The sequence below is a fragment of the Pinus tabuliformis genome, chromosome Q, assembly GCF_031772625.1.
Source record: "Pinus tabuliformis cultivar Carrire ecotype Pingquan chromosome Q, CPIR1, whole genome shotgun sequence".
In the NCBI taxonomy this organism is placed as follows: domain Eukaryota; kingdom Viridiplantae; phylum Streptophyta; class Pinopsida; order Pinales; family Pinaceae; genus Pinus; species Pinus tabuliformis.
The window spans coordinates 655,122,884-655,147,829 of record NC_142296.1 but is presented as its reverse complement, the minus strand read 5'-3'; the positions used below and the strand labels follow the sequence as shown (position 1 = coordinate 655,147,829).

At 38.8% G+C, this 24,946-nt stretch overlaps 1 pseudogene; it reads right to left on the bottom strand.

The window, feature by feature from the left end:
- Nucleotides 1-21,174: 21,174 nt before the first annotated feature.
- Nucleotides 21,175-24,046, bottom strand: LOC149221219 (putative pentatricopeptide repeat-containing protein At3g13770, mitochondrial pseudogene; annotated as a pseudogene).
- Between the last annotated feature and the right edge of the window lie 900 nt (nucleotides 24,047-24,946).

The window sequence follows — 24,946 nt, the reverse complement described above, 5'->3', positions numbered from 1 at the left end:
GTTGATGGATCCAGTCTGAAATTTTATGAAACGTGGTCCGTGGAAGAAAAGGAGAAGGTTGTAGCCTTCTGTACGTTGACGCCTACGTACTAGTAAACACATTGGGTAGTACAAGAGCTAGGGGTGTTATAGACATTTTTGTGCCTCGCAGCATGGAGCATGAAATGTCAATAATTACAGGGATCCTCAGTCCCTAAACATGTTGTTCTTACCCCTAGAGGAACAAGGTCAGCAAACCACAGCACTTCCTATCAGTTCTCCACCTGAAAACACTCAAAAACAGGCTATTTTTGGATCATGTCAGCTGCTCCACTGAGCAACTGCGCTGAATGTCAACTGCTCCTCCTTGTACCTGCGCTGAAAGTCAACTCTAATGAAGGCTACCTGCGCTGGGCGAGATTAGCCAAGTGGCACAGTCATTCTGCAAGGTGTCAACTGCCCAGGAAGCTTCCAAACTGACACTTGGTTCAAGGGATTCGCCCTATGATGAGTAAGAAGGTCTTGATCTCCAAGTGGAAGCAAGATTCTCCAAGTGGACTCAAGAACTGAAGATTAACTAAAGTGGGAGAGGACACTAGTCAGCTTTATGCCAGCCTCAAGTTGACTCATCCTTTCTCCAAATCTCCTATATATAGAGCTCTTCTATGAGGTCTAGGGAGGCTGGAATTTTGTGCAAAGCAAGGAAGTGCTGTTGGTTTACAGTTAGAGTTATTGGGTGATTGCTTTTATAGAGGTGAAGAGGAGATTTCTTGCTGCTGGGGAGGTGCTGCTGGATTGGAGCCATTGATGGTTGTAACCTTCTCAGAACCTTTTACTTCTATCAATAAAGCTTTGAATGTTCTCCTATATACTTGTATTGCATTGATGTATTGTATTTACTTGTATATCTGGTTCACTCTAATCCATGCATCAGTTATGAGTACATGTTTCTTGTAGTTTCCCTCTCTTGTTTGTGCAGGATCTTTGTGTAGCTGGGTCGGCAAGAGAACAAGGAGCTGGAAGCAAAGGGACGAAGAGAGAAGACAAGATCGACAAAAGCGAAGGATATCGGTTGGTCAATCTTTTCTTCCTTCTCTGTACTTTCATAAAGGAAAATATCAAAGCTTTACTTTCAGTTGTTGCTAAGGAACTATCACCCTTAGAGTAGGGATAGGGTCATTCCGAGTCGGATACTTTTCCCCACAACAAACTGGCGACTCCACTGGGGAGCGTATCCGTTTGATTGTATTTGTAGTATCTTTGCTATTCATTTCCTGAAGAAAAGAGTACCAAATCGAAAAGCTTTTGACTATATCAAAAGCGAAGTAGAGGGGCTGCTACTCTTGCTCATTTTCTGAGCAGATTCATGATTTGAAGAGCTGATCTACAAAAGACTCTTGTGCTCTTTGTGATAGCTTTTCATCCTCTTGATCATCCCTTAGCTTGTACTTGACCTATAGCTTTTTATTTCAGCAAAAACAGTGAATTTTTGAGCTTTTTATGACCCGGAAATCCTTGTAAACGCAACTCTCGTGTCTCAGTGCAGGCTGTCCACAGGCAGTCTGCATTTCAGCGCAGGTACTCCATTCGGGAACTGCGTTGAGGGTCAATTTGACAGACCAGAGCCTGTGCTGATCCAGTTAGGCTATGTCTTCCTGAGGTTTCCCACTGTGTCTTAGCCCTGTTTTCACTGTTGTTTTGCTGCTGATTGCTTGTCATTTGTACTTGCTGTAAACCAACTTTCCTTGACATTATTCCGCCTCAGTTGTGTGATGAAACTGTGATTGTTCTTTCAGTATTTCTTGTTTCAGTTACAGTTTCCCATTGTGAAAAGCAAACCAGTATAGCTGTGGCCTCTTAGATCCTGAACTGTAAAAGTATCTTTGTGATCTTAAGAGCTAGTTTTATTACTGTTCATGGCTGTTTGAGTTTGTTTGTTTTTCATCTTGTGGTTTGAACCTATACATTTCCAGTGTCTAAACAAGTCAATCTTAAGGTGTCTTTTGATTTTGGACAAGCTTGTTTACTTCCGCTTGAAATTAGATTCAAAGTTACACAACAGTTTCCTTTTTGTCTTACATCAACATTAAGGATAAAGAAAAGAAATATCTGCATTGTGCATGTGCATTATTGACAGGTTGCATGTTGATTTAGGAAAAAGTGCATTTAGTGTGTGTTCCATGATCTGTGTGAAAAGTTGATGTCTTTCTTTTCCCTCAGTAGATTAAGGTTTTCAAAGTTGAAAGATTGAAAAGTTTTGCTTCTCATCTTAGATTGCATTTAGGAAGTTGTATATATACATCTCGTGGTGATCCTTAAAGGCAAACTGCTAAGAAAGATCAACATTAAAATGAATTGAATTTACATAACAACGCATTGAAACATAATGCAAACACATAGAGGTCTAAGCTAGAGACATGTTCCGGCGTCGTTAAACGTGATATCTTAGCGTTGAGTGGTTGGGTGATTCCTCCACGGTGAAGCGATAAGTATCAATACAGATTTGTGCTCCCGCGTACCGTCGAGTATATTGGGAGACCCCTATAGGAATAAAGCCTTTATCCTTAGGAAGCCGTGTCGGCCGCCCTACTGATCGCGATGCAGTGAACACAGCATTCACAAAGATCGACCACCCGTACCGTAAAACGTATTCTGTGGTTTCGCGAAAGGTTTGGCACACCCTCTGCCTAGATCTCCAGAGCAGTTTCTTTTGGCCTTTTTCAAACTCTATAACTGAAAAAGTCCAACCGAGCATTTGTCACTTCGGGCTCGTTAATACATCGAAGGCGACTAGAGTCATCTTTAGCTTTTTCTCGACTCTTAAAACATGAAAAAGCAAAGTTGTGTCTAATAAAGCGTCGTTATAAAATTCATTTTAAACGGAACATAATCACCTCTTATTCCCGCATTGATCTGTGAGTTGAGAACATGGAACGCCCCAGCCAAGGAAGTCCACAAGATGGAAATCCTAGTCTTTTCTCCTCTTGGGGAGAAGTTGGTGCGCCCCATATGGCCACATTGTCGCTTCCAGGACTGACAATAGGCCTGCCAGTTTGGCTGTTCTCGACAAATGTAGTTCAGGCCACCATGGTTCCTGATCAATCGAGTCAACTGTTAGATCAGTCTAGAGCTGCCCACCAGCCTTCTACTCCTGATAACTCTTCCTCCAATCCTTCATCTTCGCAAGGTAGAGCCGGCAAAAGTCAGCCTCCCAAGGAGAAGAAGGAAAAGAAGAAGAAGGAGCCTAAGGCGACTGGGGGCAAGCAAAAGACATCTGACGAAAACCCACCCACTGCACAGACCGGGTCTAAATCGCCATGTGTCATATGTAGAGGAGACCATTTCCACAGAGATTGTCCCTGTATTCCCCGGATACTAAGGGACTGGTCCCCTCGTCTGCACAATTCGGGGGCATCAACCTCTGACAATCAGGTTGATTGCTTTCCGTCAACCAGCGAAAGTGAAGGATCAAGACAAAAAGGGGGAGTAAGATTCCCCTGTAAGTTGTGTGAAGGCAGTCATGCCATCCACCGTTGTCCCTTCTTAGACGAAGCGAAGAGAGTTTTGGAAGATCGTCCGGTTTCACCGGTAAAACTTCCTCCTGGATACAAAAAACTCATGCCAAGTCCTTCGTTGGTTGAAAATACAGCTGGCCCGCTTAAGTGGTCGGCTGAAGCGTCAGTCACTGAAAATGAACCTGCTGAATCCAGACCGGACGAAAGTCCAAAGGTCGATACGGCAGTTGACCCTGTTCTACCTTCAGAAGTTTCATCTTCAAATGACACCGTCGCCGAAGAGTCATCTTCATGCGACACCCTCACTGAAGAGAATAAGGATGACACCATCCAGGTTCTTTTCATCAGCACTGACTCTGATGAGCGTCAGGGCAATGCGCCCATTCCTTTATCGCAAGAAGGAACATCATCAGGGTCATATCCGACCGTATATTCGGTCCCACCACCAAGCAACCTGGTTGTATCCTTTGATTGGAATCAACTAGGCAGACCCCGGTTACCAGCCAGTGTACCATTCAGAATCATTGTCCAGATCTATAGAATGATTATGGCTGGTACTATCATTGATGAAGGGGCGTCTGTGAGTATCCTTTCCTCTGTTGCTTGGAATGCACTGGGTTCCCCGGCGCTTTTACCTGAGTTAAGAAATCTCTCAGGTTTTGATAAAGGAACCAGTCGACCATTAGGAATCCTCCCCAATGTGCCTGTTACATTGAAAGGGAAGACCGTTAATTTGAACGTGATGGTCGTCCAAGGACCCTTGGATTATAACCTACTCCTTGGACGTGACTATATTTATTGCATGGGAGCGATAGTCTCCTCACTCTTTAGAGTAATGTGTTTTCCACACGAAGGAAGGATGGTCAAGCTCGTAGACCAACTTTCATTTCCGGGATCTCGCATCGCAAACAGTCAAATACCATTCCTAAATGGTCTGTTCACACAAGATTCGCCTCCGCCCCCATTCCTCCTTCCCGATGAGTGTGAGTGATTCAGAAAGAAAAACTGGAACCCAGGGGGCATGCACCCTGGTCTGCTTCGGGCAGAAGAAACCCTGGGTATAAGGTAGAATTTCCGCAGAAGAATATGACTAGTCCGTACCCCGTCCGTGGATGGAAGAGGGGTTGTTCTGGAATAGTATTCTTTTGTTAAAGTTATGTGTTTGGCAAAAGAGTCATTCACCTTTGTCTAAATAGGTGGGCACTGCCCAAGTAGGAATTCCCTTATTGCAACAAGTAGTAACCATCTTTGGGGAAAAGCAAGCCTCACCCATTAAAACAAATGTTTTTGAAGGATAAGTAGGGGCAGCCTCCAAAGAAAGAGATTCTATTGTTGTGACAGAGGGTAACCATATTTGAGTAACCCAATGATAGACATCGCCGAAGAAAGAGATTGATTTGCGGCAGCAAATAGAACCCTCTTCGGATAATAAGAAAGAGACAAGCCTCCCTCAATAATACCAATGGTTTGTCTTTGAGTAGTGTTCTTCTCTTGTCACAAATAGCTGTTCGTTAAAAGTTGGGCCGACGGGAAGACTGAGTACCGCGTAAGACCCCTTAAAATAACGAGAAGACTAGTATCGTTAACATTAGATTGGCAAGATGACAAGTAGCTGTGAACACCCAAAGAAAAGCAGAGGTGGGGGAGAGGAGGGGCAGCCTCGAAATTCTATCCTATACCTGGGGGCATGCAAACCTTCTGGAGTGCAAGCTAGGGGCGGTTATTTATCTGGTTTTAAGATTAACCGTTTTCCGAACTTACATAAAGGAAGGATGAGTTGGAGCATAGCTGTGGTAAGGCGCAAGCTCTATAAAAAAATGGATCCTTAGAGGAGGCATTCTTATTTTATGACTGGTATTTCGAGCAGTTTTAGCACATAGTTCATGCCCGTTAAAAAATAAACGCAAGATCCGAGCAGTTTTAGCGCATAGTTCATGCTCGTTAAAAAATAAACATAAGTTTATGAGCAGGCTTTCCTTTAGAGTTCAAGCTCATTCAGAAAAAATGAACCGGTAAATACCCTTTTGAGATCGTAAATTCATCAGCCATAAAAGCCTTGGTCGTGTTTGTGCACCGTCACCTCCACCGTCATTTGGCCGATCATTCACTTCCATTTGTGTGTTTACCCATTTTGAGGAACATCTGCGAAAAGTGATTTCACCTAGCCATCCTTGTGACACTGTCGTGATTGGAAAATTCCAACTTGTACCTGGAATCAGTTGCTATCCCTGTTCATCACTCGTTCCTCAAAAGACGAGTCCTCTTTGAGCTCTTTTCAGACTCGTAAAATATGAAAAGTTTGCCGAGTTTTGGCTTTCCAGCTCGTTAAAAGGACCGGAAGAGCTATCCCTCATTTAGACTTTAATCTTTTTGGACCTGAGGGATTATTACACAAAAAGATCGAGCGCTTGTCTTGTTCGGCTCGTTAAAAGTACCGAACACACCATCCCTTCTGTATTGTTTTATACTTTTTCGGACTTAAGGGATTAGATGACGAAAAAGGAATTATGGAGTTAACTTTCTGTACCTTTTCAGACTCTCTAAAAATGAAAAGACCGAGTTTTCCTTGTCGTTAGACTCGTTAAAATGATTAAATAGCGACAAACTTGTCTTTAGACAAGAACGAGTTTCCCTATCGCTAAGCTCGTTAAATCATAGCGATGGGCTTGCCTGAAGGGCAGGTTATAGAACAAGCATATGTTATCCTCCTCAAGCTTGACAAAAATAAAGAGGTACTGGTCAGAAATGACTGGGGAAAAATTGGGAGAACATCAAAGCTTAATGGTAGCAAGTCGCTCTTGAACATGACACTTTTCTTCCGTACCACATCGGGTTGGGTTGTTTCATTCACCGGTCTCATCACCATGGTCTTCGCCAAACCATCCACATTTTGGGGTAATGCTACCGATCCATCGCATCAGTGTCGTTATATGTTCAAGAGAGGTCATTCTGAAAGTGTCAACCGTGTCCCATCCACTGCCATACATTATCCTTCATCCATTCATGATCGCCACCCTGAATCATATGTCACAGTTTGTTTTCACCTCCACTAAAATCATTAGCTCCGTTCCGTGTCATTGATGTGGGATTCATTAAGGCCCTCCTTTGACGGATCACTTCTTGTCGACTTCAGCTCATTATCCAAGAAGTTGATCTAGGAACAACCCCATCAGTACTTTGAAGCTTGCATGCCTCAATGGCAAGTTTCTCACTTCCGGCGACAGGTATACATCAATGACCTTCGACCAGAAGATTTTGCGTAGCGTTCGACGCCAAGTCCTTTATTCACGCCACGTGAATTGTACTGCAGTACCTTGAGGGTCATTATCATTATCGGTGATTCCTCTCGCGCTTGTTAACGGTTTTCATCATTGACCGGTAATCAAGCGATGTCTTTCCATGTTCGACTTCAGCGAAATTCTCACATGGATCGACTCGTACTTAGAGTGAAGATCGAACGAGTTTGAAGACCCCGGATCTAGTTTCATCCATCCGGGCTGCGATACATATTCAGGAAATATAAAAGCATTTGTCATGTACATCATTGCAGCAGATGATCATCCTACTCAAAGGATGATAATTTCAGCAGAGAATTATCAGTCTACCATCAGACGATCGTCTGTTCTATGTACCAAAATGTATTTATAAAGCTGAGCATGGGAATGCCCGCCTCAGCTAGATCATGAAGAAAGAATGAAAAATAATGTATTGTATTGTATTGTATTACAGGGCACCTCTCAGCACTTGAATGAACTTCAGACCCTCTGGATAAAGTATTTCACCCGATAAACGGCCTCATACTTTAGGGGGCAACTGTTATAGACATTTTTGTGCCTCGCAGCATGGAGCATGAAATGTCAATAATTACAGGGATCCTCAGTCCCTAAACATGTTGTTCTTACCCCTAGAGGAACAAGGTCAGCAAACCACAGCACTTCCTATCAGTTCTCCACCTGAAAACACTCAAAAACAGGCTATTTTTGGATCATGTCAGCTGCTCCACTGAGCAACTGCGCTGAATGTCAACTGCTCCTCCTTGTACCTGCGCTGAAAGTCAACTCTAATGAAGGCGACCTGCACTGGGCGAGATTGGCCAAGTGGCACAGTCATTCTGCAAGGTGTCAACTGCCCAGGAAGCTTCCAAACTGACACTTGGTTCAAGGGATTCGCCCTATGATGAGTAAGAAGGTCTTGATCTCCAAGTGGAAGCAAGATTCTCCAAGTGGACTCAAGAACTGAAGATTAACTAAAGTGGGAGAGGACACTAGTCAGCTTTATGCCAGCCTCAAGCTGACTCATCCTTTCTCCAAATCTCCTATATATAGAGCTCTTCTATGAGGTCTAGGGAGGCTGGAATTTTGTGCAAAGCAAGGAAGTGTTGTTGGTTTACAGTTAGAGTTATTGGGTGATTGCTTTTATAGAGGTGAAGAGGAGATTTCTTGCTGCTGGGGAGGTGCTGCTGGATTGGAGCCATTGATGGTTGTAACCTTCTCAGAACCTTTTACTTCTATCAATAAAGCTTTGAATGTTCTCCTATATACTTGTATTGCATTGATGTATTGTATTTACTTGTATATCTGGTTCACTCTAATCCATGCATCAGTTATGAGTACATGTTTCTTGTAGTTTCCCTCTCTTGTTTGTGCAGGATCTTTGTGTAGCTGGGCCGGCAAGAGAACAAGGAGCTGGAAGCAAAGGGACGAAGAGAGAAGACAAGATCGACAAAAGCGAAGGATATCGGTTGGTCAATCTTTTCTTCCTTCTCTGTACTTTCATAAAGGAAAATATCAAATCTTTACTTTCAGTTGTTGCTAAGGAACTATCACCCTTAGAGTAGGGATAGGGTCATTCCGAGTCGGATACTTTTCCCCACAACAAGGGGGTTGTAGCTCCCTTCCAGTAGAAGCTAGAGAATGAGAGAAGGTTGTAGCCTTCTACAGGTAGAAGGCTGCGTACTGGTATAAGACTGCACCAGTACAAAAACTGTAAACAGAATTTTCTTATTAAAAGAAGACAGAGATGATTGCAGCAGGTGGTTTTCACCCACATTGGGTTTCCACCTTATATCTTGGTGTTCATGTGTGTTGCTTATGTGTGATGCTTTAATCTGTTTTTACTACACTATCTAATGAATTCCTAATATACTGATTAAATTTCAATACATGATAATTTGGGTAAATCAAAAGATCTCTGCATATACGCTGGTTGCATTAAGTACAATCGCGTATAAACGCTAGTTCACTGCACTGAAGTAGCGTATACAAATCAGCGTTGAAAATTAAATCATTGATCTGATAATACTGATTCGCACCCCCTTTCAGTATTATTTCCAACACCTTCTTCCTTCAATCAACTCATTAAGTATACCTTAATGTTTCCTTAAGTATAGCTTGATACAATCTTAGAAAGGCCAAGATGTACCTAAAATTGCCTCAACCATTGATCATAGTAAGATGAAGTGTTGCCTCAGAATCTGACAGGTTGAATTAGTCCTTTGTAAATTGTCACAAAAGGGACTAAAATGAGCCTTGGGATTGGTGCGTAAATTTGTCCACAAATAGCCTCAAGAAGGGCTAAATCGGGCCTCAAATAGGGTATGTTCTACCTCCAATATGAGCCTCAAGAAAACATCATCAAAGGACCGAAGAGCCTTAAATATTTACCTCAAAAATTTCCTTTAAAATTCCCAAAAAATAACCCTTACACAGAGCTCTGCTCTAACCACAAAGGGGCCAAAATTTTGCCTCAGGTGAGTTCAAAATAGGTCAAAAATCTCCACAAAAACAGTCTCAAAAAGATATCAAAGTCTGATTATGGACAGGACTTAAAAAGGTCAAAGTAAGCCTTAGGAATATACCTAAACAAGCTACATAAAACCCTCGGATCAGGGTCATAAGATCCTTCTTGTAACCTTCAAACTACCTCAAAAAATGACCTAAAACTTCATCTCTGACCCAACGAATAATCATCGCAAAAATATAACATAGTAAGCCCAAATGATCTAAAAAAAACTCGGCCTAATTCAAAGATAAATGTGACTACATAGGGCTTAAAATATCAAAGATAGTATTCCAATGTTAATCTTGATTTATGCATTTGAAGGGAACCGAGCTCTCTTATGTAGAGTGAATGGGGGGCTCTATATGGGGGGTATACATGTCCGTTAAACCATGGGGCTGACCTAACAATAATCTCAATAATTTCAATTTTTGTAGGTTGACTTGATTTACAACAAGAAAACCTTTCAGAGAGTCGACTTGAATCTTTGAGATCGATTTCATAAGAAAACTCATCACATTTGGAGAACGAACTTAGACAACTCAAAACCAATATAAATTATCCAATATTCTCTTGAATATTAATACCAAATTTAACCAATCATCAAGCTACCTTTAATATCTCATTTTCGGGCACCTTGGCCACATAATGGGCTTCGACTTTGATAGGACATATCTCGTCAATCGTGAGGAGTTATGAGGCGTGCCACCTATCGTTAGAAATGGGATGACACGTACTATCATCCTATTATGGTATTTCTTGTAAATCCATTGATCTTTCAATTCAATTTCCTCATCAAACGCAAGGCTTCTTCTAGATGTTGATTGAGTTGACATCAATGACAACTAATTTCCAACAATCTCCCCCTTTAGCATTGATGGCAACACATTGACTCCTCCTGTGATCACTGCTCCCCCTATCTCCATGCTTCTAATTTGCTCTCCTAGTCTCTCTCCCCCTTTGACATCAATGGCAAAGGGTAACTCCCCTTGATGAAATGTATGTCTTTGTCTCCCTGTAACATGCCTTTCTCCCCCTGTCTTCTATGGATTATTGTCTATTGAAACTTCCAATTAATGCAATTCCCTGACATATATTAAAAATTTTCAAGACTTGATTTATTTTCTTCACTGCTTCCAAAGAGGATGTGCTCTAATGATAGATTATGACATCAATGACAACAAAAACACCCTTCTGAAACCAATTTCCTGAAGGATAGATCTTTGACTCTGTAATTGCTACTACTTAGATTCCCCCTCTTCAATATTCACAATACCAGGAGTCTTCAAGCTAGATTTATTAAAATGATATATGAACCTGCTTTGCTACAAGATCATTTTGAACCTTGACATATTCCTTTGTACTTGTAAATTCATCATGGTCTTGTGAATTTAAAAATCCTGTGAGCATGAACTCTAAGATTTCTTCATTCACCTATTGCTTTTGCTTTTGTTGTCTTCTCTAAACCTTCTTGTACCTATATCGGTGTTTTCCCTCATGGAAGACTTCATTATGCTTCTACAATCATGATCTATGTGTCCATAGTTATGGAATATGTAACACTCAATGTGGTATCTGAATGATGGAGCAATTGGAATATACGTTTTGCTAATGAAGCCATTTGGATATATGCCTTTTGTTCCTAAAAAACTTGCTTCCAAGGTTTTGATAATGACTTTGATAATCATCTCTGTAATAAGATTTGTAATCTTTAACCTTATGCCCAAAGTTAGTACATGAAAAAAAAAATCGGGAAATATACTAGGGTACCTGAATGAGGGAAATCCTCGAGGTGGTGTAGTTCTCTAGAAGCCTTCTTGAGTTTTCTTCACTGTTGGTTGTTGATTCCACACTCTTGATTGACTGATCTTGAATTGTTATTGGATGAACATTCTCTTTTGAAGGCTCATATTCCTCCTTCTTGATAGGACCCTTGATAACACCTACAAAACTCTTATGTTTCGCTTCTTCTCCTATCGTGATGGAGCTTGACCCCTTCTCAATAGAGCTTGGCTTGTATCTTAACCTAGTTTTGTAATTGCATGGCCTTTGACTGCTGATAATTTCGTCCAACATTTTAGTGTTTTTTACAAGTTATGTTGGACATTTTTCTTTTGAACTTTCTTTCTTAGTGAACTATCTCTACTTTCAAACTTTCCTTCAATTTAGCATTTTCTTCCAACTGGTTTTTGAGTGTTTCTTTGATTATTCTGGCTTCCTCTGACTAAACTTTCAGATTGATAATGGTCTTTTCTAATTCTTTATATGTTTTGTTTAAATTCTTAGAATGCTCCTTTAATTCACTTAGCTCTTTCTCCAATGCCTTGACTTTCTTTCTTTCTACTTTTAGACCTTTTAAAGCACTAACTTGTTCTCTTTCAGGATCTACTACTCCTTCAATTTTTTCTTCTTGATCCTCTATTGCAAGAATAACATCCTTTCTGATTCACTATCGTTGTTGTTTTCCTCATTATATGAAGAGCTATATTCTTTTGACTATAAAATATTCTTAAATATTTTTCTTTTACCTCGATTCTTGTCTTTTTTCTGATTTTTTTTCTTTATTAGGTGCTTCTTCTTCTTCATCGCTATTTGAATTCTTTTCATAAGGACATTTCGAAGCAAAATAACCAATTTCACCACAATTAAAACATTTCAAAGGAATCTTACCTTTGTACTTGTCAGTTCCTTTCTTCGGCTTCCTCACAAAGTTGGGTATTTCTTCATCGGAAATATTGCTACAACTATAATTGGTGTTAGACTTTGATTGTTGCTTGTTCTTCCTTGTTTTCCTTGATTTCTTGAAAGTTTCTTCTCTCTTAGATGGATTTTCCTATTCTTTTATCATTTTGTAAGTTGTAAGCATACCATGCAACTCATCCATATTTAATGTGGCAACATCTAATATTTTTTCTAGAACTGAGACCTTAGAATAGAAAAACTGAGACCTTAGAATCAAATTTCATTGGAAGATATCTTAGAACCTTTTGAACAGTTTCTTTATTCTCCATTAGTTCTCCCAAACCTTGCAAATCATTTACTACTTCATCTAAAAGGAGGAAGTAGAATGAAATATTCTCTTCTTCCATCATTTTCAGCTACTAAAATTGTGCTCTAAAGATTTGAATTTTTCCCTCTTTGACTTTATAATATCCTTCATATATGCTTTGAAGCTTGTCCCAAACTTCTTTCACATATTTTCAATGCATTACTTTAACATAAACTGAACCTGATATGCCATTTAAAATAACATTCTTGGCTTTTGAGTTTCTTTCATAAAGTTTCTCACCAGCATCATCTATTGAGGAGCAAGAGGTTCAGTGTACCTAGAGGAGTTCCATTCTTGGTGCAATCCATGATCTTCCTTCCACTGGTAAGACTATAAGACTATTTGTGAAGGAACTTGCTCTAATACCAATTGTTGGAAATACTGAGAGGGTGGGGGTGAATCAATATTTCACTTAATTTTAATTACTTTCATAGCATTAAATATATTTTCCACAAATCAAATAAGATAATCAACAACACATCACATCACATGAATAATACATAAGAAATTTTTTATGTGGAAACCCTTCCGAGAGAAAAACCACCGAACGTTTTTAATATATGTATTGGAAATCACAACAACAAGAAGCTCCAGCTTCCAAGACTCTCCAACATACACTGGAAGGAGGTTCCAACTTTCTAGTTTTATCGACTCGAATTGAAAGGATAAGCAAACACCCTACTTTTACTAGCTCCAACTGAAAGGATGCTCCAACACCTTGGTTTTATCAACTACTACTAAAACGATGCTCCAACACCCTACAAGCTCCAATTTTCCCTAACACCACCCTATCACCCTAAAGTGTTCTCAAGCTCCAACATAAGGGAGACTCCAGTCTATTCCTTGCACCACCTTGCCACCCTAAATATTGAAGATGTTCTCAAGCTCCAACGTGAAGGATTTTTGGTCTCCTCCGTGCACCACCCTACCACCTTAAATATAGAAGATAAAAAAAAATGTGGGCTCCCGTACCAGGGACAATGACCCACTTACAATGATATGCAAACGCAACTTCACTACTATACACGATGTGTACAATGGTGATCCAATAAGAAATATTCACGGAATCCTTTCAATATTTTGTTGTTGTAGACCGGACTTGCAATGAATGTATAAAAATTGATAATTAAACAAACCTAAGAATTTGCCTCATACCTCATATCATAAAAAAGGATCAATTTGTTGCCACTGAATTTCCTTTTGTTTCCTTGATGCTCCAGACTTGACTTAGGATATTTCCTTGAGATATTGACCTCAAGTCTAACTTTGAAAGAGGATAGAAACACACCTAAGTCTGCTCCTTCAATTGTTGTAGCAATCATCCCCCTTCTACCTTTAATCATATCGTTAAGTATCCCTTTGATCAAACCTTAATGTTTCCTTAAGTATAGCTTAATATAGTCTAAGAAAGGTTAAGATGTACCTCAAATTTCCTCAACCATTGATCACAGTAAGATGAAGTGTTGCCTCGGACTTTAATAGGTCGAATTAGCTTTCGTAAATTGTCATAAAAGGGACTAAGATGAGCCTTGGGGTTGGTGTGAAAAATTGTACACAGATAGCCTCAGTAATGGCTAAATTAGGCCTCAAATAGGGTTTGTCCTGCCTCTAAGATGAGCCTCAGGAAAACGTCTTCAAAGGACTAAAGATCCTTAGATATTTTCCTCATAACTTGCCTTTAAAACACCCAGAAAATAACCCTTACACAGAGCTATTCCCAAACCATAAAGGGGCCAAATTTTGGCCTCAGGGGAGTCCAAATATGTCAAAAGTATCCACCGAAATAGTCTAAAAAAGATGTCGAAGTTTTATTTAGGACAAGCCTTAAAAAGGTCAAAGTAAGCCTTAGAAATATGCCCAAACACGCTACAAAAAATCCTCAAATTAGGGTCAAAGAAGCCTCAAACTAACCTTCAAACTACCTCAAAAAATGACCTTAAACTTTGTCTCTGACCCAAAAAATAATCATCACAAAAATATAACACAATAACCCCAAATGATCTTAGAAAAACTCGGCCTAACTCACAGATCAACGTGACAACACAGGCCTTAAACTATCAGAGAGAATAATCCAATGTTAAGCTTGATTGATGCATTTGAAGGGAACCAAGCTCTCATATTTATAGTGAATGAAGGGGCTCTAGGCGCTGGGCTAACATGCCCATAAAACCATGGGGGTGACCTGATAATAAGTTCAATAATTTCAATTTTTGTAGGCCGACTTGATCTCCAACCAAAAAACCTTTTAGGGAGCCAACTTGATTCTTCATTTGAGGCCAATTTCATAATGAAATTCATCACATTTGGAGACCCTACTTGGATAGCCCAAAACCAATATAAATTATCCAAGATTCTCTTGAATATTAATACCAAATTTAACCAATCATCAAGCTTCCTTTAGCATCTTATTTTGGGGCACCTTGACCACACAATGGGGATTCAAATTCGACGTGACATATCTCCTCAACCGTGAGAAGTTATGAGGCATGCCACTTATCGTTAGAAACACATGACATGTACTACCATCCTATGATGGTCTTACTTGCAATTCCACTGAGCATCCCATTCAATTTCCTAATCAAATGTGGGGCTTTTTTAAGTTGTTTCTTGGGTTGACGTCAATGACAACTAATTTCCAACAATAGGAAGATAAGTGAATGGTTATTAAGATTGGGGCTCTCCCAACCCTTGCTAGAAGAGATAACTGGTCTTAGGGAATCAAGTTGAATTCCAAGATTGGCTTATTTGTACTTGGGATTTCCACTTCCTTATAAAATAAATTTGCTTTCTATGTTAAGGGGTTAGGGAGAGCCAATCCAAGGGTGAGCTTGATGAGGCTCCTAATCTCTATTTTCTTCATATTGTTAGGGATCATTTCCAAGTGCTACATTTTTCCTAAATCTTCACCAAAAGTTGTTTTTTCTATTGATTTTTGTTATGTTATTTCTTCCTTTTAGAGTTCAATACTTTTAAAACTGATCATCTTTAGGAACAAATGGAGTAGTGGTTGGAAGGTTCATTTTATGGTAGGATTTAGCAAAATGACCATAGACATGAAACCAACTCTAGGTTCTTTAGCAACAATTCTAGGGTTTTTTTAGCGAACATTTTTCAAGATCAACCTTAACACATATTTTGGCACATGCATAGACCCCAAATTAACCTATGCTTCGTCAGGGTATGCATACTACCAATCTCCTTTAAATTTTCATCATCTTAAAAGTCAATGGACGAAATCAAATAATGAAACCACACTAAAGCCATAGTTGGGATTTCGTCATCAAGATAAAAGTTTACTAATGAATGATTAAAGTATAAACCATTAGTGCCCAAGATATGGGGATCCCCATAAAGATATTATATGTTTATTCTGTGTGTTTAAACAAAGAAGAATCATTAGGGGAATTTTGAGGTATAAAATGGGCCTCCTAAAGAAATTATAAAATAATAGTGGAAATAATAAAATAAGATTAGATTACATCATCAAATTTTAGAGGGAAAAAAAGAAAAAACTGTTTTTTCAACTCGTATTTTCAACTTATCTTCCTATGGGTTTATTCAAATTTCGAGTGGGAGCACTCGTTGGATGCAAAATTTTATTCCTCATTCAAGGAGTACCCATGTTGCATATTTTCGATGCACCCCGCTACACGAAAAATGAGAAATACATGAAAAATGTGATTGCAATCACGTTTCTTTCATGTATTTCTAATTTTTCATGTAGCAGAGTCCATCGAAAGTATGCAACATGGGTACTCCTTGGATGAGGAATTAAATTTTGCATCCAACGAGTACTCCCACCCGAAATTTGAGTAAAATCTTAAGGAGATAAGTTGAAAATACAAGTTGAAAAAATAGTTTTATTATTTTTTTATTTTTTTTATTTTTTTATTTTTTTATCTTTTTACTTTTTTACCCCAAAAATGGTGAATCATCCCCCATGGTTGACATCATCATCTTGAATCCTATTGGTTCCTATAAAGTTTATTTTGGTTGTACATTTCTCTTAGGAGGCCCATTTTAGACCTCAAAATTCCCCTAATGAGAATCCTTTGCCACAATTAAAATGAGTTATCAAGCCTTGGATGAAAGGCATTCAATGTATTTAACCCATCATTTTAGATTCATTGAGCTCCATTATGAACCATTTAACTTTCCTATAAGAACATTTTTTGGCAAAGATCAAGGCCTTGTTCGCAAGGGTGCCCAATGTAACCAAGAGACAAGTTCACTTAAAATATTTTTATAAATTGTAAAGAAGACCCACTTACAATCATCTTGGACTAGTTTGTAACAAAATCAGCCAAAGCTTTGAAGTTCATTGCTTGAGCAAAGGGATGAAAGGGGCAGGCAAAGCCCCCCTCAAAGGCATACATGTGAAAGGAATAAGAGGAAATGGGCATAAATCCTAGCAAAGCAAGTTCAAGAAAATTTTGTAATTCCTTTTAAATGCATTTTTCTCTAGATATTCCCATAGTCAAAAAATAAAACAAAGAAATGCGCATTTTTGTTAAATCGAATATAGACCAACTTTCAAAATTTATAATTTGGTCAAGCTATGTCCATTTCATTAGATCCATTTAGGTATGCCTTAGAGGTTGGGATCAGGTGCTGCCATGCAAAAACAACAATTCAAAGGTTAGTATGTGTTAAGACCTTGTGTATGCGTGAGGGAAAGTGTTTTACCCCTCAAAGTTGGCTTTCCCTAGACTATTATCAAAGGGACTAGACACATGCTTGACAAGCCAAATCAGTTTCAGTGAATGTTTTTTTTACTGCAAAAAGAAACTTGTACTTTCATTCAATAATAGATAGAAAATGCATTTTGTAGATGCACATTGTACGCATACATTCTCCTTGGATCTACCTGGATCCATGAGTGGCTTACATAAGTCAAAAGTATGTCCATAAAGCATAACAGATAAATACCAAATGGCCCAAAAATAAATACATACAAAGTGAAAAAACAACAAAAAAAAAGTAAATTTTGGGGAAGATCAAGAAGCACTAATCTTCCCCTTCTTTCCTTTCTTTTTTTGGATCTGCTACCAAACCCCATATTGGTACCAATTGGAACCAAAGCCAGAGAACACTCAGATATCTCCAAAGGATGATCCTTGTCTGAGTCTGAGCTTTCATATACATGGACATGTTTTGTGCCCCCAAACCATCCTCCATATGTGTCTCATTAGTTTGATGTTTTGAACCCATCAGAGTTTTGGTATCCATCATATTTTGTTTAGGAGAAGCGTCATCATGAGTCACCACACTCCCAACTGTGTAAGCCATAATGTATTTGAACATCCTCTTATGTTTGGACTAGTTGGTTTTCTAATATATCCTCCTCCTCAACAACTGATAGGTGAGGCTCTATACACTATGAACCTTTTCGTTTATTTGTCGGCTTCTTCATTTTTGGGTTCTTTTTTACCTAGGGACATGTGTTATGTAAATGGCCAGTTTGAAAACATTCTCGACATCTAAAAGTCATGTTCTCATAATCTAATACTTAGGTCCAACTGAAGTCCTTATGTTTCAGTTATATATGGCTAGGAAGACCTTTACTGAGGTCAATCTCTACACAAATTTTGGCAAATGTAAAGATACCTTTCTCTATCCTTTCATTGTCCATTTTCTTGAATTTCCCAAGAGTATTCCCAGTGTCTTCTATGACTCTGGTGTGCTAGAATGGAAGGAGAAAATTTGGCAGTTTCACCCAAACCAGTATGGTGGAAATCACCATAGCTGTAGCATCAAATTTTGGGAACTATGGTGTAATGAAAAGGCATGCATTACCCCAAAACCTCATTCATCACAGCATCCATTTCTTTTCGTGTGTTAAATTGAACAATGAAAAACCTTTGGAGCATAAGTAAATGTCACAGGTTGGCCTCCAAAGGGTTAAAATCCATTGGTGAAGAGCTTCAAGTTTGGGCCAAAACGATTAAATCTACAAATGACCGCCTTTGATTTAAGCGCAGAACAGAGAGTCTACCTCTATAAAATTTGCATCCATTTCAAGAACGTTTTCCATTTGTTCGACAATGTAATGGCCAAGATTATTTTGGAACTAAGGTCCAGTACTATTTTGGGGAAGACCGGTAGGAAGGGAAGATTTATCCTTAGTTGTGTCCTTGTACGAAAATGATCCATTTTGAGTCCTGGGTCTTGGAGAACCACCATGCAACTGTAGATTCAGAGTGATGAACAAGTTCCTATAAATACCATTGTCTTTGATCTGTGTATAGTTTTGGAGTAAAACTCCAGCATAAATGAGGTTTTGATACTCTACAAGAATATGCCACATGATGTTTATACTTAGTTTCAGGTCATGAATGGTATCTAAAACGTTAATCCAAAAAATAGTTGTGTGCCCCTGAATGCTTTTAATGAAAATATGGAAAGTAAAGGGTTCCTCCCAAGACAGAGGAACGATAGGCTCCATCCAACGATGATGAGTTTCCATTTGATGTGGTTATTTAACCCAACAGGAGCTGTATACACCTACCTTCATCAACTTTGACACACCCATATCAGCGCCCACAAAATACAATGAGGGGTCTCTTTAATTGCTGAAAAAAAACATTTTCTGACCTCCTTGTCAAATGTGAATGAGAACCGCCACATATGATTGGAACAACACCTAAAGACCCACGGACAGGGCTGGCAAGGGAAGCACAGATGACTGGGAACAAGTCCATATGGGAAAACCCTCAAGATGGTTCTCAGAGCAGCAACCAAGTGACTATACCAACCCCTTCGCGAGGAAGCACTAGTCACAACATACTTTCCTACACCAGCTCTACCAAGTGATGTCCCACTAGCGGCACCCATATATATAAACTATAAAAAAGAAATAGGCAAGGAGGGAGGAGTACCCTCACAGATCTGGGTCAACCATCCTAAACCATCCACACCAACAGAGAAAGGTCGTCCTCATCCATGGCCACGAACCTCTGAGCAATGATAACGGTGCCATATTCAATCTTTTGACAAACCACCATGAAAGATGTTACCACATAACCATGCTCCCCGATTTCAAAGGAAACCTTGGGCTCAAAGCACCATAGTTCCAGTTGAGTCTCTGCCTGAAAACCCCAACCATGGTCGCATCCAAGCTTATTTCCACTTAATACCTCAAAGCCCTCTTGCCCTAGGCCACCATGGCTTCCAACGATGGGTTGATCCAAGACATTGGCACTAAGCTCCGCAGAGCAAAGTCTCGAAACCCTAGCATAATTGAATGTCATTTTTCTGAAATAATTCAGAAGTATCAGGGTATATTCATTTAAGTGAATGTTAATAGGATACTTTATCTTTATTTGAAAATAGGATAATATAACATTTCTCTATAGTTCCATATTCAAATTTATGTTGAAGCAATAATAAAAGTTGTAGCAACAAACCTTCTCTTATGACTAATTATTGTGTTTGCAATGTGCCAATTTTTCACAGGAATGAGCTTATTATGAGATGCCAAATATTCTCACATGTTTGAAATTTCTACATAAAAGAGTTCTCTTCTTTATTTATCAAATTTGTTTTGTCCATCACAATTTTTTCCTTATTTCCTTATTTGTGACTCATCATTTGTAACATTTTATCAGTTTCACACCAAGTTTTCGGGATGAGGGAGCAAGAAAATGCATATGGGGTATGTGTGGAGACACTCTCCAAATTTTAGCGAAATTCATAGAGGATGAGAGGAGGTAACGGTCACTAGCATAATCAGGTCATCTCTAAAATTATCAAATATAAAATTTAAAGAAAAACCTGAAAAGAAAAATCCCCTCATAACAAAGCATCCCATGTAAATTCATCATTGTGCAATAGATTTTTTCCTTCCATGGTTTTTTATTTTATTTATTTATTTATTAAACTCAGGGTTTTCTGGACAACAATTGTGTTTCGAGGTGTGGGGTTGGAGGGCCAAAAGCCCCCCATTTTGTGAATCATGTCCTACAGATTAGCAAAATGTTTCTGTGTGTTTCATTGAGTTTCGCAAAATAGGGGGCATAGTGAAATGTTTAACCAAGTGCCCCCCCCTCCCCTATCGGCGTGGGAAGCACAGGGGTACACCCCCACACTTGCGAGCCATCTCCCCATAAAACATTGCATTGTATTCCTACAACATGGCCTTAGTGCAAAACAAGAGCATGGTTGTAATAAGAAAGGAAGTCATTGAAAGTAAGGACGTTGTCTAATGAGGCAACAATTTTGCCCGAAAAGCAAATTTCTCGCCAAAATCTGGCAATTTTTTTTCAAAAAATCCGATTGTGGGAGCGTTTAAATTGTTTTTTTTTATGCTGGAAATGGATTCAGCACCATCAAAATCCCTCGAGCACCCAAAATCCTGAAGCTTGACCACTGTAACCCAGATTTGCAAAAATTTCCACTGAATTTTCTCAAAATCATGCCAAAATTTCGATTGTTTTCCAAGCAAAAACATGGACGGTTTAGACTAACCCGAAAGTAAGCACCATCTAAAACTCCAATGTTCTTCGACGCTCAAGAAAATCCATTACAATAATATATATACTTTTGGAGTGGCCAATGCATGAGTAACCTATTGAATGAAAGTTGAAACAATGTCGAGATATAAAGCTGAATACTCCAAATTGATGCCATTGAGGAGAAAACATGGTCATTTTCTCCCCTTTTTTTTGCCCACATCGAAAAATTATCCCACTCAAATTCATTAAAAAATCATTGTAGATGTCATGCCCGTAATAGCAACCTTGTACGTGTTTGCAGTACTTTAGATGCCAAAATTCTCGACTTATAAAACTCATCATACTATATATTTTGCAAAAATGCCCATAAGATTTTGATCCTTAGCAAGCAAAGCTCAGGTCTCAAATGCAGCTCTGTGATTACCGTGCACCCACTTCTTACCATGGCAGAGCAGGTCTGCAACGACTGCCCTATTACTTTATTGACAGTATTATATTTTATGCATATGGTGACTTTTGCACTCCACCAACAATGATTTGGATATTCAAAATGATCAAAATTGTACTTTTTGTACAAGATGCACCTACACTAAAAGTGATTCGGATTTTCGAAGTGATGAATGATATACATTTCTCTGAGAAGATTCTTACTCCTACCACCAGGCCTCAAGCATGTTGGCAACTTACAACACTCGAGGAAGATATGATTCGGATTTTCAAAGTGATCAATAATATATTTTCCTTTCACAATATGCTTCCTCCTATCAACTTACAACACTCAAGATCCTTTTAATGAAGAAGGTGCAGGTTGGGTTGGTTTTATCCATTCCTCCGAAGTCATTTAAGACTTGCACTTGAGCTTACCATTTGAAACGGCCCACATGCATAGGAAAAACAGCTTACAAGGTGCAGGTTGTATTGCGTTTATCTATTCCTCCACATCATTTAAGACTTGCACTTGAGCCTAAATTGCATTTAAGACTTGCACAGGTAAAACTCCTCACAAGAGAAAAAACATTGCTTTGAGTGATTTGAACCTTGGAGGGAACATCACAACCTCACTTAACCTTGTAACCAAAACCCGTCCACAAAAATAGCATTAACCCATTGGCCACCACTACAATGCGGACAAAATACTCGGTTAACAAAAATAATACTCAGCCCCTGGCTACCAGTACAATGTGGATAACTTACTTTTACTGGGAAGATTATACTTATAATAGGCTTCATTGACCATCACCAAAAATCCCCACAAGAGCATAGACCATTCATGAAATGATGGAAACGGTTGGCATCTCTCACAACAATTTCTCGCCCGACAATCTTAGAAATGAGCTTGGTAGCAGAGTGGCAGTCGCCACATACTCGGAGGTTCTTTACAATACGGATTGGTGTCCCAGGGGTTGTACTGATGAGAGCAAATGCAATTGCCAGCTTCTCACTATGATGGAAAACAATGTCTTCTTTCTGCTCCTCATCCACATCATTCGACACAAATTTTAAGTTGGGCATATACCCTGCCTCTTTCATCTGCCCAGACAATCTCTCTAGTTCTGCATAAATTTCCTGTGTTTGTGGGTGTGTTTTATCTCCTACCAGGAATGTATATATATTTTTATTGACCTCAATCCAACTGCATCCTGGCTTCCTATTTACCTGTTTCCGTCGCATCATGTTTTGTAATTTTTCAGTGGATTCCCACCTGCCAGCTGCTGCATAAATATTTGACAATTGCACATAAGGTGCAGCATTGTTAGGAATCAACTTACAGAGATGTTCTGCTACACGTTCACCTATCTCTATATTGGTGTGGACTCTACAGGCAGAGAGCAAAGATCCCCACACAGCAGCATCAGGCTTGATTGGCATTTTGGAGATAAAGTCCTCTGCCTCTTTCAGCTGTCCAGCACGGCCAAGAAGGTCAACCATGCAGCAATAATGCTCCATTACTGGCGTGATGTTATAATCCATACTCATACAATCAAAATATTGCCAGCCATTATCCACTAGACCTGCATGGCAGCATGCAGAAAGAACACCCACGAATGTCACCTGGTCTGGATTCATACCAAAGGCTTGCATTTCCTCAAAGAGCTGGATGGCCTCCTTGCCGCAACCATTCATGGCATATCCAAGGATCATCGCAGTCCACAAGACCACGTTCTGTCCCGGCATTTTCTCAAATACTCTGCGTGCATCCTCAATACTCCCACATTTGGCATACATGTCTACAAGTGCACTAGCCACAAAGACATCATACAGATACCCGGCAATAACTACATCTTTATGAACCTGCTTACCATGTTCCAGAGCTGCTAAGTTGCCACAAGCAGGGAGAACGCTTGCAAAAGTGTCCTCGTTTGGCCTAATCCCTGCCAGTTTCATTTGATGAAACATGTCTAGCCCCTCCTCAAAATGTCCATTCTGAATATATCCTGCAACCATTGCGGTCCAAGACACCACATTCCGCTCAGGCATTCCAAGGAAAATATTGAAGGCCTCATCAACAAGCCCATTAAGTACATACCCAGCAATCAATGCATTCCATGAAACCACATCTCGTTCAGACATTTTGTCAAACACATCGCGTGCATACTCTACAACCCCACACTTAACATACATATTTACCAGAGCACTTCCCACAAACAAATCGGACTGGAGCCCATTTCTAACAATTTCTTCATGAACCTCCTTGCCTTGTTCAAGATCTGCCAAGCTAGCACAAGCTGAGAGAACGCTGGCAAATGTGAATTCATTCGGCTTAGTCTCTGTTCGTCGCATTTCTTTATAAAGGGCCAATGCCTGCTCATTATCGCCATGCTTGGCGTAAGAAGAAATCAAGACACTCCACGAAACCACATTACGTTTCGGCATTCGGTTCAATACTCTGCGAGCATCTTCCAGACTGTGACACTTGGCATACATGTTCACAAGGGTATTCCCAATAAAAATATTTAGCTTAAAGCCGGTCCGAATCATGTGGGCATGCACTAGCCTGCCTTGTTGCAGAGATTTCATGTTAAGGCAGCACTGCAAGAGGGAAACATAAGTAGTGTAGCATGCCTGATTGCTTTGCTTCTGTTTACAGAGTTTTCTTGCATTCCCATCAGAGATGTTGTTGGCAATGGAGTTACAATTTCTTTGAGAATTTGCTTCGGACGCAGTTCTCTTCGTACTGGCAGTGGCATCCGCAGCTGGATTCGTAGATTCCAGCAGGAAGACTATGTTCTTCTCACGAATTTTCATCTGTTATAAAAAGCCAGACATTTGCCTTCTTTTAATTGATTTGTTTAGAAGAAGGATATATATATATATATAATTTGATTTTATCAATTTTTTATTTTTTATTTTTATTTTTTTTTATCAGTTAATTTTGATTATTAGGTATTATTTTTATTATATAATAATAATAATTAATATTAGATAATTAAAAATCTAAATAACTTAATAAATAATAAGATGAGGAATGGTAAGAAATTAGATTATTAATTTATTAAATTGTTTATTTTAATTAATTCTAAAATCTTATAACATTTTATTTTTTAATATTAAAATATTTGACTTAGTGAGTGTTAAAAAAATCTTATCATTGTATCTTTACTATAAATATTGATGTGTTGGATCTTGCTCTCCATCTTTGTGCTGATGATCAATTTTAGTAATGATTTTTCAGGAAGATTTTTTCTTAAATAATGAATCACAGAAACCTCCAATCTGAAATTTTATTTTGTTTATAATCCATCACGAAAAAGAATTGATTAGAAAATATTTAGTATTAAAATTAGAAAAGATAAATTATTATGATATGGAATTTAATTTGATTGGGCCAAGTCGAAAAAAATGTTTTGTTTTTATGTTGAAGTATATATTTAATTTCCTTATGGTTGAATCTGAAATTTATCATAAAAGTGATTTACTTTTGTAAAAAGGAATATGAAAGTTTGTACGGTTATTCTAGGGAATTGGTAAGGGAAAAATTGTTTTAATTATTTTTAATAAAAAAGTTACGATGATAATGTGTTAAAATTTATTTTGTTTAAATCCTTAGTAGTGAGTATATTCAAATTTTTTTCTTAGCGTGTGAAAACTTATCATAACTCACTTGTCAAACAGCAATGAGGACAATCAATCTATTTTGATTAAACCCTTATTAGTGAGCATCTTCAATTTTT